Source organism: Erinaceus europaeus, chromosome 16, assembly GCF_950295315.1.
Source record: "Erinaceus europaeus chromosome 16, mEriEur2.1, whole genome shotgun sequence".
Lineage (NCBI taxonomy): Eukaryota > Metazoa > Chordata > Mammalia > Eulipotyphla > Erinaceidae > Erinaceus > Erinaceus europaeus.
Window position 1 is genome coordinate 67,484,888 of NC_080177.1, and position 17,066 is coordinate 67,501,953.

Genomic DNA, 17,066 nt, shown 5'->3' on the forward strand with positions numbered 1-17,066 from the left:
GGTGTGGAATGTCAACAATCCAGTTTCATTACTCTGGGGAGACCTTTCCTAGCTCACAGTATCTCTTAATTCCATTTCAGGTGGTTCACTTCCTAACAAAACCTCAGAACCTAAATATGGAACAGGACCCTTGAGATAGGGCTTATGTGCACATGTATCCATAAGTTGGGGGGAAATATATACCTTAAAGCAATGGCATACAATAGTTTGCAGTGAGTCAATAAATTCAGCAAACAAACAGAAAGAACATGACACCATAAAGTGCCTAATCAAATAGTTTCTACTTAGACCTAGACACCCGCGCTACCTCCTATTTCATTGCCCTCAATCACTCCAAAGCTAATCTTGTCAGATAAAGTAAGGTTTACAAAAGCTGGATAAGGGCAAGAGATTGGCATTCTTTAATGATGACTCTTTAGTCACTACCAATCTACCACATCACCTGGGGCCCTAGTCAGGGAGTCCTGGAATTCCCACACAGACATGATGGGTCTAGACCTCTAACAGATCCCTCTCTCCACTGCCACTGGTCATCTCCATCAGGAACAACATAATGGACCCCTTTGTGGGCCTCTACAGGACCTTTCCCTCAATGTGGATGAACAATGGTAGGGACTGTTCCATTCTCTGAAGGGAAAGTGAGCAACATACTCTACCACTTAAGAAAGATGGGTCCTGAAATTAGTGTAGCCTCGAATGTTCCTAGCTGTGACCACAGAATGTGAGCTCAGACATATAGGGATCCAGAAAGTGAGCAACATACTCTACCACTTAAGAAAGATGGGTCCTGAAATTAGTGTAGCCTGGAATGTTCCTAGCTGTGACCACAGAATGTGAGGTCAGACATATAGGGATCCAGAGATTACATGGGCTCCTGTGCTGAATATGGGCCCCAGTTCAAATAGATGGGGTTTACAGTTAACAATATTTCTAAACTTTTCCCATATTTTCCATATACTACTCTCTTCCCTGATCCAGCTTTCTAGCCCTATTTCCAACTATGACACCACTGTCTCCCCAGACAATATCTTGGGTCTACCTGTATGTTAGATATCAGACTCAGCCAAAAACTAGTAAAGTCAGAGGTCCCTTTGGAATATACCTAAAATAGACCTAGATTTTTCTAAAATGAGACCCCCAAATCTTCATCTGCAATATTCTTGCCTTTAAGTTCATGATTAGTCAATAACTTGTTCTGCTTTATATATTAACTCTTTTTTGCCACCAGGCTCCAGATGCTACCATGATGCCAACCTGACTTTCCTGGGCAGACAACCCCACCAATATGTCCTGGAGCTCTGCCTCCCCAGAGCTCTGCTCCACTAGGGAAAGAGAGAGACAAGCTGGGAATATGGATCAACCTGTCAATGCCCATGTTCAGCAGGGAAGAAATGACAGAAGCCAGACCTTCCACCTTCTGCACCCCATAATGATCCTGGCTCCATACTCCTAGAGGGATAAAGAATAGGAAAGCTTTCGAGGGAGGGGAGGGGATAAGCAGTTCTGGTGGTGGGAATTGTGTGGAAATGTATGCTTCTTATCCTATGGTCTTGTCAATATTTCCATTTTATAAATAAATAGAAGTTTTTTTAAAAAAAAATCTTATTTCTTCCAGTCCTAGAACCTCTGGGACTTTGCTTGTATTTCCTGATTCCTCTCCTCTTGATTTCTTACCGTATCATACTGCCTTTGCTGACCTCAGCTAAACCAGTGCTACCAATGTCATCATGCCACATAATGTTGTCACTGACTTTTTGCTTTGGATTGTACCCAGAGACTCCAAGCCTGAAATGTTAACCTTCCAACTCCAATCATCTGGTGAGACCTTTCCTAAAACATGGGGGGCTACCTAATTTCATTTAAAATGGTACATTCCCTAACAAAGTTATAGATCCTAGATACAGGCTAGGGCCTAGGGGACTGGGTGCATGTATACATAATTTAGGAGCAACTATATAATTCAAAGTAAAAGTGCCTAATAGTCCTCTGTGATCAGACTATGACCTAGTAAATTATGAAATCAAATAGGCCTAAAGAAGGCACCATAAAGTATCTATCGAATCAAATATTTCCTACTTAGGCCTAGACACCCTCCTCTCCTACCCCCTACTTCACTTCCCTCAGTCACTCTATATACTTAACAAACTACACACAAAAAGGTGAAATATATCTTCTAATAGCTCCTGAAAACAGCAGCATTGTCATCACTCCTTGATAATCTTTAGAAGAAACACTGCATACAATTGACTAAGAGATGTACTGTGATATATCAACTAACGGACAACTATTGTCTCTATAACAAGCTTCATTGGAATCATCAAACAAGTAAATGCAGTAAAATTTAAGGTTACCTTAGACCCCATTAAAACCCTAGGTCTATTTTCTCCCTAACTTGAGGCCAGACCCCATAAACCTAATAGCAGCTTGGATACAACAAATGACACTCAATGCTTTAACAACTGGGAGAAAGCCCAAGCTTGTCAGATAAAGAAGAGACTACAGACACTGGCAAGGGCAGGAGACTGGCTATCTTAATTATGGTCTTCTTGTTCAATAGCAAGCCACTCCATCACCTGGGCCTCTAGTCAGGGAATCCTTGGATCCCCCCATAGACACGATGAGTGAACCTTGACTTCTTATTTATTTATTTATTTACTTACTTATAAAAAGGAAACATTGACAAAACCATACGATAAGAGGGGTACAGCTTCACACAGTTCCCACCACCAGACCTCCGTATACCAACCCCTCCCCTGATAGCTTTCCTATTCTTTATCCCTCTAGGAGTATGGACCCAAGATCACTGTGGGATGCAGAAGGTGGAAGGTCTGGCTTCTGTAATTGCTTCCCTGCTGAACATGGGTGTTGACAGGTCGATTCATACTCCCAGCCTGTCTTTCTCTTTCCCTAGTGGGGAAGGGCTCTGGGGAAGCGAAGCTCCAGGACACATTGGTGGGGTTCTTTGTCCAGGGAAGTCTGGTCACATCCTGCTAGCATCTGGGACCTGATGGCCGAAAAGAGAGTTAATACACAAAGCCAAACAAACTGTTGGGCAATTATGGACCTAAAGGCTGGAATAATGCAGGTGAAGCATTGGGGGGGGCTCCTCCATTTTGTAGATAGCTAGTAGGCATATTTTAGTTATATTTCAAAAGGCCTGTAGCTATACTAGTGGTTTTTTTCTTTTTTTTTAACCACAGAATGTGAGCTCAGATCTAGAGGGATATAGAGGTTACACAGGCTCCTAAGCTAATTATGGGCCCCAGATCACATCAAATTGATAGGGTTTACAGTAATATTTATACCCCTTTCCCATATTAGGGAGCTACTCTCTTCCCTGATCCAGCTTTCTGGTCCTTTTCCCAGCCATGACATCATCTCCCCAGACAATACTTAGGATCCACCCGCACATCAGATTTCAGACTCAGGCAAAAACAACAACAACAAAAAAAAAAAAACACAAAAAAAACCCTTGACTTCTAACCCTGGTTTTCTTCAATCACATTGTGATCTGAATCCCCCTGGATATGCCATGAAAGCCACCACTCCCTGTCCTGCTGCATCCAGTGCCACACCAAGGTTCCAGACCTTTCTCTTCAATATCACACCGCATTTGACAGTTTTTCTCAAACATTGAGTTAGACCTGTCTGCTCAGGGGACCCCCAGACTCCTACAGTACCATATTTAGTTATGTCACACCACTGATTCAAACTTCTAGTTTCCCATTTCAGACCTCTAAACATTGCCGTAGTGAAGAATCAATGGCTACATTCTTCAGTCTTACCTTCTATTTACTTTTCATTCCAAGCATGCTGACTTTGTGAGCCCTTTCATGATCTCATTTCATTCCCTCTTTCTAGGATTTTTCTCTTCCTCTTCCCCATCCTGAGTCCTGGAATCTGCTGCCATAGATTAGAGTGCATTTAGGATTCACCCTGCATTGCCTTTGCTTTGTTCTTTAGGAACTGTCTGTGAATGAGGTCACCTGATATTTATATACAAAAATTTAAAAGATATGGTTGTCTAGATAAATAACTTATGAATATGTGCTGCTTAAAGCTCACTTTCTGTGTTAAAACAACTAATTTCCAACCCAAAATAATTAAATAGAAAGAACAGAACATCCAGAGAATTAGTCATGTATTTAGTGAGTCAAATGCTCAAGACAGGAGATAGAAAATAATGATGTGTGAGAGAAGTTCTTGGAAAATGTAAAGATATTCTATGAACTCTAGTTTAAGTATTATCTGGTTCAAATGACTAATGAGAAGGACTTCAAACTGGGAAAATAATCTCTCTGTAATGCTTCTGATTTGTATATCTGAGACCCCAGTTATCTGAGGTTCAGTCCCCAGTACAGCAAGTTGCCAGAAATGACTAGTGTTGTTTTCTCCCTCCTCTCTCTGTCTTTCTCATGAAAATAAATATTTTATTTAAAAAAAAATAAAAAGGAAAAGGATTGTATTCACCAGCCAAGAGGAGTAAACTTACTGCCAGCTCAATGTAGTCTTTTTTTTTTTCCCCAGGTACGGTAACACAGGCATCAAATTTTAGTAAGAGTGTAGCCACAAGTCATAAGCAACCATTCCCCTTAAAAGGTAAGAGTTAGCTCCAGGTATGAAGATAACCCGACCCATAACTTCTGGTTATCTTGTCCTTCCTGGCTTTTGTCCCTCAGTCCCAGAGCTAAACATCAGTATTATCATTAGCAACAAATACTACTCTACTGTCAACCCCCTAAGCTGCTCCACTCTTTCTCATGGATATTTTATTCTCATACCAGTCAGTCCAAACAGAAGTCATGTCTCCTGCTCCAGACCCTGCAATAGCTCCATTTTATTCAGCGTGTAGACAGACACTTCACAATCACTTCCTTGGTGACCTACATGTGCCCTGATCTCACCTCATGTTACATCTCTCATTCACACTGTCCAGACTTCCCTGAGATAGAGTTTCTCTGAAATACCTAGTGTATTCAACCTCAAGATTTCTGGAAGTGCTATTCTTTCTGCTTGAAATATTCTTACCTTGGACTTACAAAATAGCTCACCTTGATGCCATATGTGGACCATTGGTTCAAGACTGGTCCTCACTTCATTTCAGGAAGTTTCAGAACTGCTCTATATCTATCTATTTATCTATCTATCTATCTATCTATCTATCTACATATCTACCTACCAATCTCCTTTTCCCTCCCCTCTCTATAAAAAAAAAAAAAAAAAGACAGGTTAGAGCAAGGAAACCCTGGTAATAACAAAAAAAGTTTAAATAAGACACCTTTCCCCCAACTTCCTTACAAGACCTTAGTATGGACTTTTAGTACAGTCTTCTCTCTGACTTTCCCTCTATGTTCTATTAAGTGAAGTTACTCTTCCCAATCATTCCTTTCCTTCTGACTCTGTTTTGTAGTTACAGCATTTCCTAGCACAAGATAAGCAACATGATGTTCTTGTTTTTTTTGTTTGTTTTTACTACTTCATGTCTTTCTTCCTCCATTAAATATGTTCACCATAATGCAGGGATTTTTTTTTGTATGTTCCCTTTATTAGTAGTAACCTGAATATCAGAACAAATTCTGGCATATACTCAGTAATAACTTGTCATTGAGTGTATGGTTCTGAAAGTGTCAGAACTGGAAGGTATACATGTGCATTCATGCATATGCTGATGTATATGTACCCACACACAAACATACATGCACGTGTCTCAACTGGGATTATGATTATAACAAAGGAAGGGCAAGAGGACTCAAAAACATCTCTTTTCCTCCCACTCTCAGTTTTATAATGAATTTGCTCCATATTTCCAAAGTTAACAAAAGTTATCTGTACACACAGGAAAAATGACCAAGTTAAACTCCTCTCTGTTGATTCATTTCTTTAGGAAGACTTCATTGCTGAAGCTCCTGAGTTTTCCATGCACTCACATTCCCTCTAACTTTGAAAAGCCTGAAGTTTCAAGCCATTACAACTAAAGATCCAAATAGCATTCCCATCTACTTGATAAAAAAAATAAATAACTGGCTTTATCTCTGATAGAATATGGAACTGACTTTTATGCATTAGTCATTCAACCTTGAATTGAATTTTGACAGGCTCTGCAGTGTATTAAATTGCTCCCGCAAGGATGAGAAGTGTACATTGCTTATTAAATGTGTAACAGAACTCAATAATGCCTGTCATTTTCCAGTGAAGAGATGAACTTGAATTAAAGCAGAATTAATTCAGCTAACTTAAGCAGAAGTCTAATACCAAGTTTATTTCCGTTAAGATATAAAACGAATAAATCAAACTCCTACACAAAGCTCTGTAGTAGTTCAAAAATAATCTTGGATTCAAAAAATGATAACTAGAAATATGTCAAAATCAAGAGTTTTATGAGTCTTTTATAGCCAACAAAAATGCCTAGTGAATGGCACCTGTTAAAAGGAAATAAACTATTTTTTTAGAAAGGATCTATAGTTCAGAAATCACCCTGTCCTTAAGATAGTTCTGCTGTGTATTCCAAGGAAAACTGGACAACAGAGGCATCAGCAGAAGAGGTATCTATCACTTACTGAGCACCCACTGTGACCAAGGAACTATAAACGCTAATTTGCATTCATTGTATCACTTAGTCCTTACAAGGGAAACAATGAAGTGGACATTGACTCCATTTTACAAACAATTATACAGGCACATATTTAACTCCTTGCAGCCAATGTTTGAATCTAGATCTAAGTGACCCCAAAGATGCACCATTTCCCAGTAATTTTACTTTAATAATCACAGATATAAGGGAAGTGTTCCATTTCTGTCTTTCCTAATGGATAACAATCTCATGGATGTAAAGTGGTAGCTCAGTGTTGTCTTATTTGCATTCATCTGGTAATCAATAATGTTGAACACTTTCTCATATGTCTTCTGGACCTCTGAATCTCTTTCTCAGTGAAGATTCTGTTCAACCCATGTCCTCATTTCATTTGTTAATAGAGTTGTCTTGGGTTTTTTTGTTTTTAAGCATAATGAGTTTTTTATGTATTTTAAATATCAACTTTTTATAAATTATGTCATTTAAAGACCTCCCATTCTGGGCTGGAAAGATAGTATAATGGTTATGCAAAAAGACTTCCAGGCAGAGAAACCAAAGGTCCCAGGTTCTGTCCTCAACACCACCATAAGCCAGAGCTGAGTTGTGCTCTGGTAATAATAATAATAATAATAATAATAATAATAACAACAACAACAATAATAACTTCCATTCTGTAGGATGACTTTCTATGTTGATGATGGCTTCTTTTACTGTACAGAAGATTTTCAGTTTTACATAGTTCAATTGTCTTATTTTTGTTTGACTTGCTATTGGACTTGAAACTTTGAAAACATTTCCAAAACATTCATAGGAAGAGTTCTTCCAATGTTTTCTTCTACATATTTGATAGTTTGTAGCATAATGTCAATGCCTTTGATCCACTTTTATGTATGGTGATATGTGGTGGCCCAGTCCTATATCGATATACCAGGATTATCACTGGGGCTTGGTGCAGGCATGATGAATCCACCACTCATGTGGTTTTTTTTCCTTTCTTTTTCTTTTATGTTTTATTGAATTGTGAGAAATTTAAAAAGAAAGGGAAGATAAAGATGGATAGAAACAGATAGACACCTGCAGACCTCCCTCACCTCTAATGAACTGCTCCCCCACAAGTGGGGAGTTGGATCTAGAACCTGTATCTATACTTTTCTTTGAATGGGACTCTCTACACGTGTTAATTATAGCAGTCCTACGCAGTCTTCAGTCTACCATTTAATGCTCATTGTCATCCCATTTCAGTCTACTTTCACTATATATGTATTTTCCTTGTATCAGAATCACCCCTCCATCCAAACACACACCCAAGCATGCATACATGCTGTCCACCACCCATTGGTAAACTTTATTTGTTTATTTATTTTTAGATACTTAATTAATTTGTTTGTTTGTTTGGAAAGAGACAGGGAGATATCATGGAGGGAGACAGAGGTAGAGAGAGAAAGAGAGACATCTGTTGTACAACTTTACCTGCTGGACCAGGAACTTGAACGTTGGGACATTGTGCACTGTAATGTAAGTGCTTAACCAAGTGTGCCAAGTGTGCCTGGCCTCTGGTAAACCTTATTTAATCTGATGAATTGTTGTACTGAACTGATTTGAGGAAACACTTTGCAGTAGTTTCTTTCACCAAATACCTGTTTTCTTTGACTTTATTTTCCCCATTTTTCCAAAGTACCAAAACTCTTTCTAATACTCCAGCACTCCAGTACCATGACTTCTTTTAAATCACCTTGCAGTCTGCAGGTATCAATCGAAATTCATGATCCTTGCCCTTCTCTTTCTCCTCTTTTATACAAAGCTGATACGTTTTATGCCCTCTTTGTGCTTTGGGATCTAATAAACTAAAACATGTCAATATCAACCTGTTAAAAACATTTTTTCCATTCTTGTAAGGAGAACAAAGGGACTCCTTATAGAATGGGAAAAGATCTTTACATGCCATGTATCAGACAAAATGCTAATACCCAAGATATATAAAGAGCTCACCAAAATCAGCAACAACAACAAAAATGACACCACCCAATAATGGGGAAAGGATCTGAACAGAATATTCACCAAATAAGAGACCCAAAAGGCCAACAGATAAAGACAACAATGAAATACCACTTCATTCCTGTGAGAATGTCGTACATCAGAATGGATAATAACAACAAATTCTGAAGAGGTTGTATGGGTAAAGGAACCCTCCTGCACTGCTAGTGGGAATGTAAATTGATCCAACCACTGTGGAGAGCAGACTGGAGAACTCTCAAAAGGTTAGAAATGGACCCAAGCTATGACCTAGCAATTTCTTTCCTGAATATTTGTCCAAAGAAACCAAATACACTCATCCAAAAAGATATGTGTATACCTATGTTCACAGCAGCACAATTTTTAATATCCAAAACCTGGAAGCAACTAGATTTCCAACATATGAGTGGTTAAGAAAGTTATGGTATCCCAGGTACATGCCTAGAATGGACTTCCTAGCTTTCTTCTTCCCTAAGATCCCTAATCTCATTTGCTCTATTTCTATTCTTTGGTTCCTGTTCTTTAATCATTTTGTCTCAAATTTTGTCCTGCCACCTTCCAGACACCAAGTTACAGATGATTCCATCCTGACTACTCTGGGCAGATAGCCTCACCAGTGTGGCATGGACCCTCATATCTCCAGAGCTCTGTCCCACTAGGGAAAGACAGAAACAGGCTGGAGGTATGGATCGACCTACCAATGCCATGTCCAGCAGAGAAGCAATTACAGAAGCCAGAGTTCCTACTTTTTGCACACTCAAAAAATTCTGGTCCATATTCCCAGCAGGGGAGAAGTGATAGGAAGATGATAAGAGGGCTCTGAACTCCAGCTCCATCAGTCCCCAGAGAGAGAGGAGGAAAAGCATACAGACATATGGAGGAAGTAATGTCATGAGTGGTTTGGAGGGGAAGAGAGGATTGAATCAAGAAGAAAAAAAGGGGCAATAATGTGTAAATGTAGACAGATAGTTGTAGAGATGATGGTTAGCTCATGTCTACAACCTTGGGGGAATTGTGGTGGTTAGCAGTGGGGAGACTAATGATTCAGAACTCTGGTGGTGGGAATGCTGTGGATTTAAACCCCTGGTGACATATAATTTTGTAAAATAAAAATAAAATAAGAAAACTATGATATATATACATAATGGAATACTACTCAGCTATTAAGAATGATGAATTTGCCTTCTTCACCTAATCTTTGATGAAGTTTGAAGAAATCACATTGAGATAAACCATAAACAGAAGATAATACAGAATATGAACATAACTTGAGAAATAATAACAGAAATGAGAAACACTAAATAGAACTTGAACTAGGTTTGGTGCATTGTACTAAAGTAAAGGACTTTGATGGAGCTGTGGGGGGCACTTTCAGGTCCTGGTGTATAATGGGGAAGAAGAACCTAGGCTGAGGGTGAGAGTGTTTTGCAGAAGACTATGAAATTTTACACATTTATCAATAATTTACTGTAAACTATTTGCTATAAACCATTAATCCTCCCAATACAAAATAAAGCTTTTTATCCAAGCAAAATTGCTATACTTTACAGGTTGCCATTCTAGTAATAAATAGTCACTTAAAGAGAGAGAGAGAGACAGAGACAGAGAGAAAGAGAGAGAGAGAGTCAGAGAGAAAGAGAGAGATAGAGATTGAGAGGGAGAGGATAGAAATGAAGCTTGAAAATGTCAAGTGAAACTGTGGATCAATCAACAAGTTAGTTTAAACAGAGGAAGTTAGAGTGTACAGAGAGTGGGTCCCTCAATTTGAAAGGAAAAGGACACATATGACCAGACATGGAAAATAGAGGCTGTTTCTTATAAATGTAACCTTATACTCAACTTATGATATAGTAATACCACTTTGATATGTTTGTCTTTAGAAATGAAAAAGTCTGTACACACACACATACATACACACACACACACACACACACACAATTTTCATAGCATTGCCAGGAAGAGGACTCAGAAAATATAGAGTAGAACTTGAGTGCCTGAGGCCCTGAGTTTGACTCTTAGCACTCCACATGCAACAGAATTATATAATGGTCTGTGTCTCTCACTCTGTGTAGCATGAAATCAGTCTTCAAAGAATGTTATAGTAATTTTTCTCATAACACCCAAGTATTAAAAGCAATTCAAATGTATGCTAACAAGATGACCAAACAACAGCATATTCATTCATATGGCAGAATACTACAGGGTAATAAAAGGAACAAATTGTTGATACATATTGCAAAATAGGAAAATTAATGAAACCATTATGTCATGTGAAAGAAGACATCTATAAAATAGTACATACATACTTTATAGTCTCATTTTTATGGTTTTCTAGAATAGGTCAAAATAATATGTTGATAAAAACTACAACAAGGTGGTCTCTGGTGGAAGATACTGACTGGGGAGACACAGCAGGGAATGATCTGAGGGGATGGGATGTTTTTATTTTTGATTTTTGTAGTAGTCACACAGTCATACTCAAACGCTCACACACTCACATAGTCATTTGTCAATACTTTTTAGCTGGGGACTTGAATCCATGCATTTTTCCACATGGGAATGATACATCAATAATGAAAATGATTTAAATTATAAAACAAGCAGATGAGCCTTCATTGGTCATCAAATCACATCTCTAGATGACTGACTCACTCTACCTATTTACAGGACCAATCCTGATAAACACTTATCAGTTTTCTTATTGGAATATCTTTAAGGAATTTAATGTTTAATAAATCACTTAGAGGTTCTTAAAGTCTCATCTAGGCCTCTAATCAGTAGCAAAGAAAGTCAGATCTTCAAAAGCAGGTATACTGAATATGTGGTTCTGATATTCATTCAATTCATTTTAATTTAAGCTAGGACTATTTGCTATTTCATTCTGATAGATAGAGGTTGAAATCTTAAACTACTAATCTCTCAGTTTGACTGAAATTCTGGGAGTGACCTATCCATGAATTCACAATTACTGGACTTTGACCAATTTTATAGGTGCCAAATGACTACTTCTCAACCTCAAGTGCAACAATTCGCTGATTTATTCTACTTTAGGTAATAGATTCATTTGAGCCTTCTAATCACAACAAGGTATTTGCCTCACTGATTAACCCCACTTAACTGTGAGGGTCTGTCTGCTTGAAGTTCTCAATTCTTCTTAGTCCGTCCTTCTCACTATAATTAAGGATGATCTATGTCTACTGGTTCCCAGAAAGATCAGTTCAGGGTTCCATTACCACCTAATCAAAGATTATAGCATCTGAATCTATAGCACCTTCTTCTACTCTTTCTCTTATTTCCTAATGAATCCCCCCCCACCTCAACTCTCAACTATAGATTACTTTATCAAAGAAATGAGTTACTTTTTTCTTCTGACATCAATTCATATGGAGGTTATTCTATTTGCCACAATGGCAGTCCTTCTATAGTAGTCATCCCTTATTTAGTCAACCATGGGCAACAATATAATATTGCTAATAAATGATAAAAAGGGAGCAATTGTATAAAGTTGGAATTTTTAAGTGACCTTAAAGTTTTGCTCAGTTAGTTGTGGTATATATACACAATGGAGTATATATACACATATATACACAGCTATAAAAAATGGTGACTTCACCGTTTTCAGCCCATCTTGGTTGGGCCTTGAAAAATACATGTTAAGTGAAATAAGTCAGAAACAGAAAGATGAATATGGGATGATCTCACTGTCAGGCAGAAGTTAAAAAATAAGATGAGAAGAGAAAACACAAGCAGAACCTGAACTGGAATTGGCGTATTGCACCAAAGTAAAAGACTCTGGAGTGGGTGGGTGGGGGGAGAATATTGGTCTAAGAAGGATGACAGGGACCTAGTATGGATTGTATTGTTATATGGAAAACTGAGAAATGTTATGCATGTACAAACTATTATATTTACTGTTAAATGTAAAACATTAACTCCCCAATAAAGAAATTTAAAAAAATTTTTTGCACAGTTACTCAAGAGGATAGGGCAAAGTGAGTAGAAATAAAACTACACATCCATCTAAAGCCAAAACATGCAGGCTGTGTATACCTTATACTCCACTTATCTTTCGCACAAAATTATAGTAAAACTTCTATTCTCATTATTTGACCTAGAACATAGCCACAATTCTTACCTTGAGAACAAATATCACATCCAGTCCCATAGAGCTAAGGATGTTTTCCTTTTTGAAGATTTTTTTTTTTTTGGTCTTATAAGAAGTTCAGGAGATTACAAGCTATTCATCTCTATTTCTTTTTTTTTTTTTTTTTTTTAAATAGTAACCGTTTAATCTTGAGAAGCAAAAAATTAAAATAAAATTTGAAACAGCATCCTAAACATATGTTCTCTTTGTCCCTCTTTTCTTTTTTTTTTTTTTTTTTTTTTTTTATTTTATTTTATTTTTTTTTTATTTAAATTTTTAATTTAAGAAAGGGTTAGTGAACAAAAGCATAAGGTAGGAGGGGTACAACTCCACACAATTCCCACCACCCAATCCCCATAACCCACCCTCTCCCATGATAGCCTTCCCATTCTCTAGCCCTCTGGGAGCATGGACCCAGGGTCGTTGAGGGTTGCAGAAGGTAGAGGGTCTGGCTTCTGTAATTGCTTCCCCGCTGAACATGGGCGTTGACTGGTCGGTCCATACTCCCAGTCTGCCTCTCTCTTTCCCTAGTAAGGTGTGTCTCTGGGGAAGCTGAGCTCCAGGACATATTGGTGGGGTCTTCAATCCAGGGAAGCCTAGCCAGCATCCTGGTGGCATCTGGAACCTGGTGATTGAAAAGAGAGTTAACATACAAAGCCAAACAATTTGTTGAGCAAACATGGATCCCAAGATTGGAATAGTGGAGAGGAAGTGTTGGGGAGGTACTCACTGCAAACTCCAGTGTAATCCTGCTTTCAGGTATATATTCTGCAGTAGTTTATGGACACGTGTGCGCATACGCTCTCTCTCACAGAAACTGGTGTACGTCTAGGCTATGGGACTTTGTTAGAAAGTGAACCACCCGAGATGAAATTAGAGTGTACTATAAAAGGAAAGGTCTCACCCGAGCAATGAAGCTGAAGGGTTGTCATTCCACACGTGAAGTCTCTGGATACACTCTGAGGTGAAGCATGTTGAGATGGCAATCGTTGCTTTGGTTAGGTTGTGATCGGCGGATGCAATATTATTTGGTATGGATTGGGAGAAGCATACGGGAAAGTGAGCCCTATCCATGGGTGCCAGGACTGGGGGAAGTAGGGGCTCTATAGTGAAGATGTGAGGTTCCTGCTGTCTTAGGGTTCAAAAAGACAATCAATAGTTAATATTATCATCACATTATTTGTTAATTGGGTTAACTTTGAAAAGTCCCTTTGTTATGGTTTGCTGTACAGTACCCAGTATCTTGTACATAGCTGTGCTATTGGAAGCCTCCAATCTACTTGGTCTAGGCTTTTGAGAGAGTCCGCATATCAAATACGTAGCCTATCTATTAAAAAGATTCAGTTTGTCTCCTGAGAACCTTTGAGACATACAATTGATTTCCCCCTCTCATATTAATTAACTACTGATTTATATGTCTACATTTTGCTAGGAGTGTACATAAACACCATTCCCATCACCAAAGGACCGTGACCCATCCCTCCCGCCCATTCCCACCCCCCACTGGCCCAGAAAGCTACATGTCTACCCCTCACCACTGGGTTTTTTCTTTGGTGCCCTACTTCATCTCTATTTCTTAAAACACACTCTGGGAGATCATAAGAGATGAGAATTGATTAATGTTCTCTATGAAAAGTTCAATAACTGTTTAATCACAGTTTGGAAATAAAGCAATGCTTCTGATCTTTTACAAATTAATTTAATGTTGCATTAAAAATAAAATAGGCTGTAAATTGTACCGTGCAAGGATAATCAATGGCTCATTATCTTTGCTGCTAGCAAAATGCACCGATTCTTTTAAACCCATTAATGAGCAATATTGGACAGTACACAACTGCAAATGTGTTCAAGTACTATTGATCCTACATCTATAAAACTAATCTCATCTGAGCAGAATTTATGAGCAATCACAATGTAAACTGTTTCACAGTCCATGCTAAAGAAATAAAGAAGAAAATTCACATGTATAAGGCAATTCTATAAGATCACCAGGGAGACACAATTTCTGAGCCCTTATTCTATTCTGCTGCCAGCATACCACGGTACTTAATCACTATTAAATACAAATCTAATAAAAAGAGATTATCACTGGTGAGCAATGAAGTGTTAACTGAGACTTTCCACACAAATGGGCCATTCTGCAACTTGAATTGATGTCACCACTTTCATTAGACATTGCTAAGACATTATACACAAATTATCCATAAGGGTTATTATGTATCATTTCTCATTTCATGACATACTGACAAATACTTTGTTTCAAATACTTTGAAACAGAAACACCAACTAATAGATTGTGTACACTCTCCACTTTCGTAAAATGCACGTATTGTCTGCCCTTATCCCCCTTGGAGGCCATTGTACTCCTTAAACCCAAGTGTCCAAATCTCTTGGATCAGTGCCTGAGAAGAAAGAAACCAGCTAAGTCTTGGAATCTATATTTTATCCTGTGTGTCAGAGGGAGTAATGGGATGTGGAAATTACTCTTGCAACTCTTCAGAGAAAAAATGAAAATTCCCAAGGAAAAGGAGGATGAAAACTAAAAATCTCTTAAAGAAACTTAGTGGGACTTCGATGGGTATCACATTAAATTTGTATATGGCTCTAGGTAGAACAGCTTTCTAGTCCTTTTTCAACTCTGACACCATCTCCCCAGACAATAACTTGGGTCCACCTGCATATTAGATGTCAGACTCAGGCAAAAACTAGTCAACTCATGGGTCCATTGGAATATACATAAAATAGACCTACTAGCTTTTTTTTTTTTAATGAAAGACCCTAAATCTTCATCTGCAATATTCTTGCCTTTAGGTTCATGATTAGTTAACAATTTGTTCTGCTTTATATATTAAATCTTTTTCAGCCATGAGGCTCCAGATGCTATCATGATGCCTACCTTACTTTCCTGGGCAAACAACTCCACCAGTATGTCCTGGAGCCCTGCCTCCCCAGACCTATGCCAAATTAGGGAGAGAGACAGGCTGGGAGTATGGACCCACCTATCAATGCCCATGTTCAGTGGGGAAATAATTACAGTAGCCAGATCTTCCACCTGCTACAGCCCATAATGACCGTGGGTCCATACTCCCAGAGGGATAAAGGATAGGAAAGTTTTCGAGGGAAGGGATGGGATATGAAGTTCTGGTAGTGGAAATTATGTGGAATTGTACCCCTCTTATCCTATGGTCTTGTCAGTATTTCCATTTTATAAATAAACATTTTTAAAAAGTAAAACAGAATCTAATCATTCATCATATCATATTGTTATGTTGTATTTTGTTTTCATCACTAAAACTAAATTATCTTCAAGCAACACCAACAATACCTTACAAAGAAACTATAAGTAGTCATTAAAATGCATGATAACAAAGAGATCATCATATTATGTTGTTGAAAGGTGCCAGACTAGTTCTCTTCTCTTCTTTTACGAAACTTCAGGAGCTTAGCTCCAACGTGTGAGAATTGTTTCACTAGTGATCTAGTAGTTGTTTACAGGTTCATAAGCTAAGAGGGGTAGAGTTCTACACCACTCTCCCCACCAAAGTTCTGTGCCTCTACCCCACCTTCAAAAATAACCACCACAGTTGTCCCCAGGTCTTAGATATGGATTGGCTACATATATATAGTTTTTGTTATTTTCAAGTTCATAAGTTCGTGTATTTCAGTGCTCTGTATTTTACAGGTGAGTGGTATTATTTGGTAGCTATTTTGCATACCTTTACTTCCTTCACTAAGCATAATCACCTCCAGTTCTATTTATTTTATCCCAAAGGACACAATATAGTCTTTTTTTAAATTGATAAGTAGTATTCCATTGTGTATGTTTCCATGGCTGTTTTTTTATTTATAAGACTTGAATGAGTGATTTTTATTCCACTGTTAAAGGCTTTTCCCCCTTACTCTACTGAAAGAAATGAAAAAAATAGAAAAGTTTTGGCAAGGATATAGAGAAATTGGATGTAAAAATGCTTTAGTCACTTGGGAAAACTATGACAGCCCCTGAAAATGTTTAATATAGAGCTATGATATGGCCAAATAATTCCATTTCTAGCTGTAAAATACCTATATTAGTCTACTTGAGATGCCATAAGAAAATGTGACACAGAACACAAAGTGATACAGCAGGTGGCTTAAAGAATGGAAATTTGTTTTCTCACAGTTCAGGAGTCTGAAAGTTCAAGATCATGATGGCATCAAGGCCCACTTTTCCCATGACCTCTCTCTGAGACATGAGGATAGTTACTTTGCTGTCTATTCACATGACTATTCCTCTGTGACTAGCTCTCTGCTTGTCCAAATCTCTTTTTATAATGACACCAGTCAGACTGGATTAGGAAC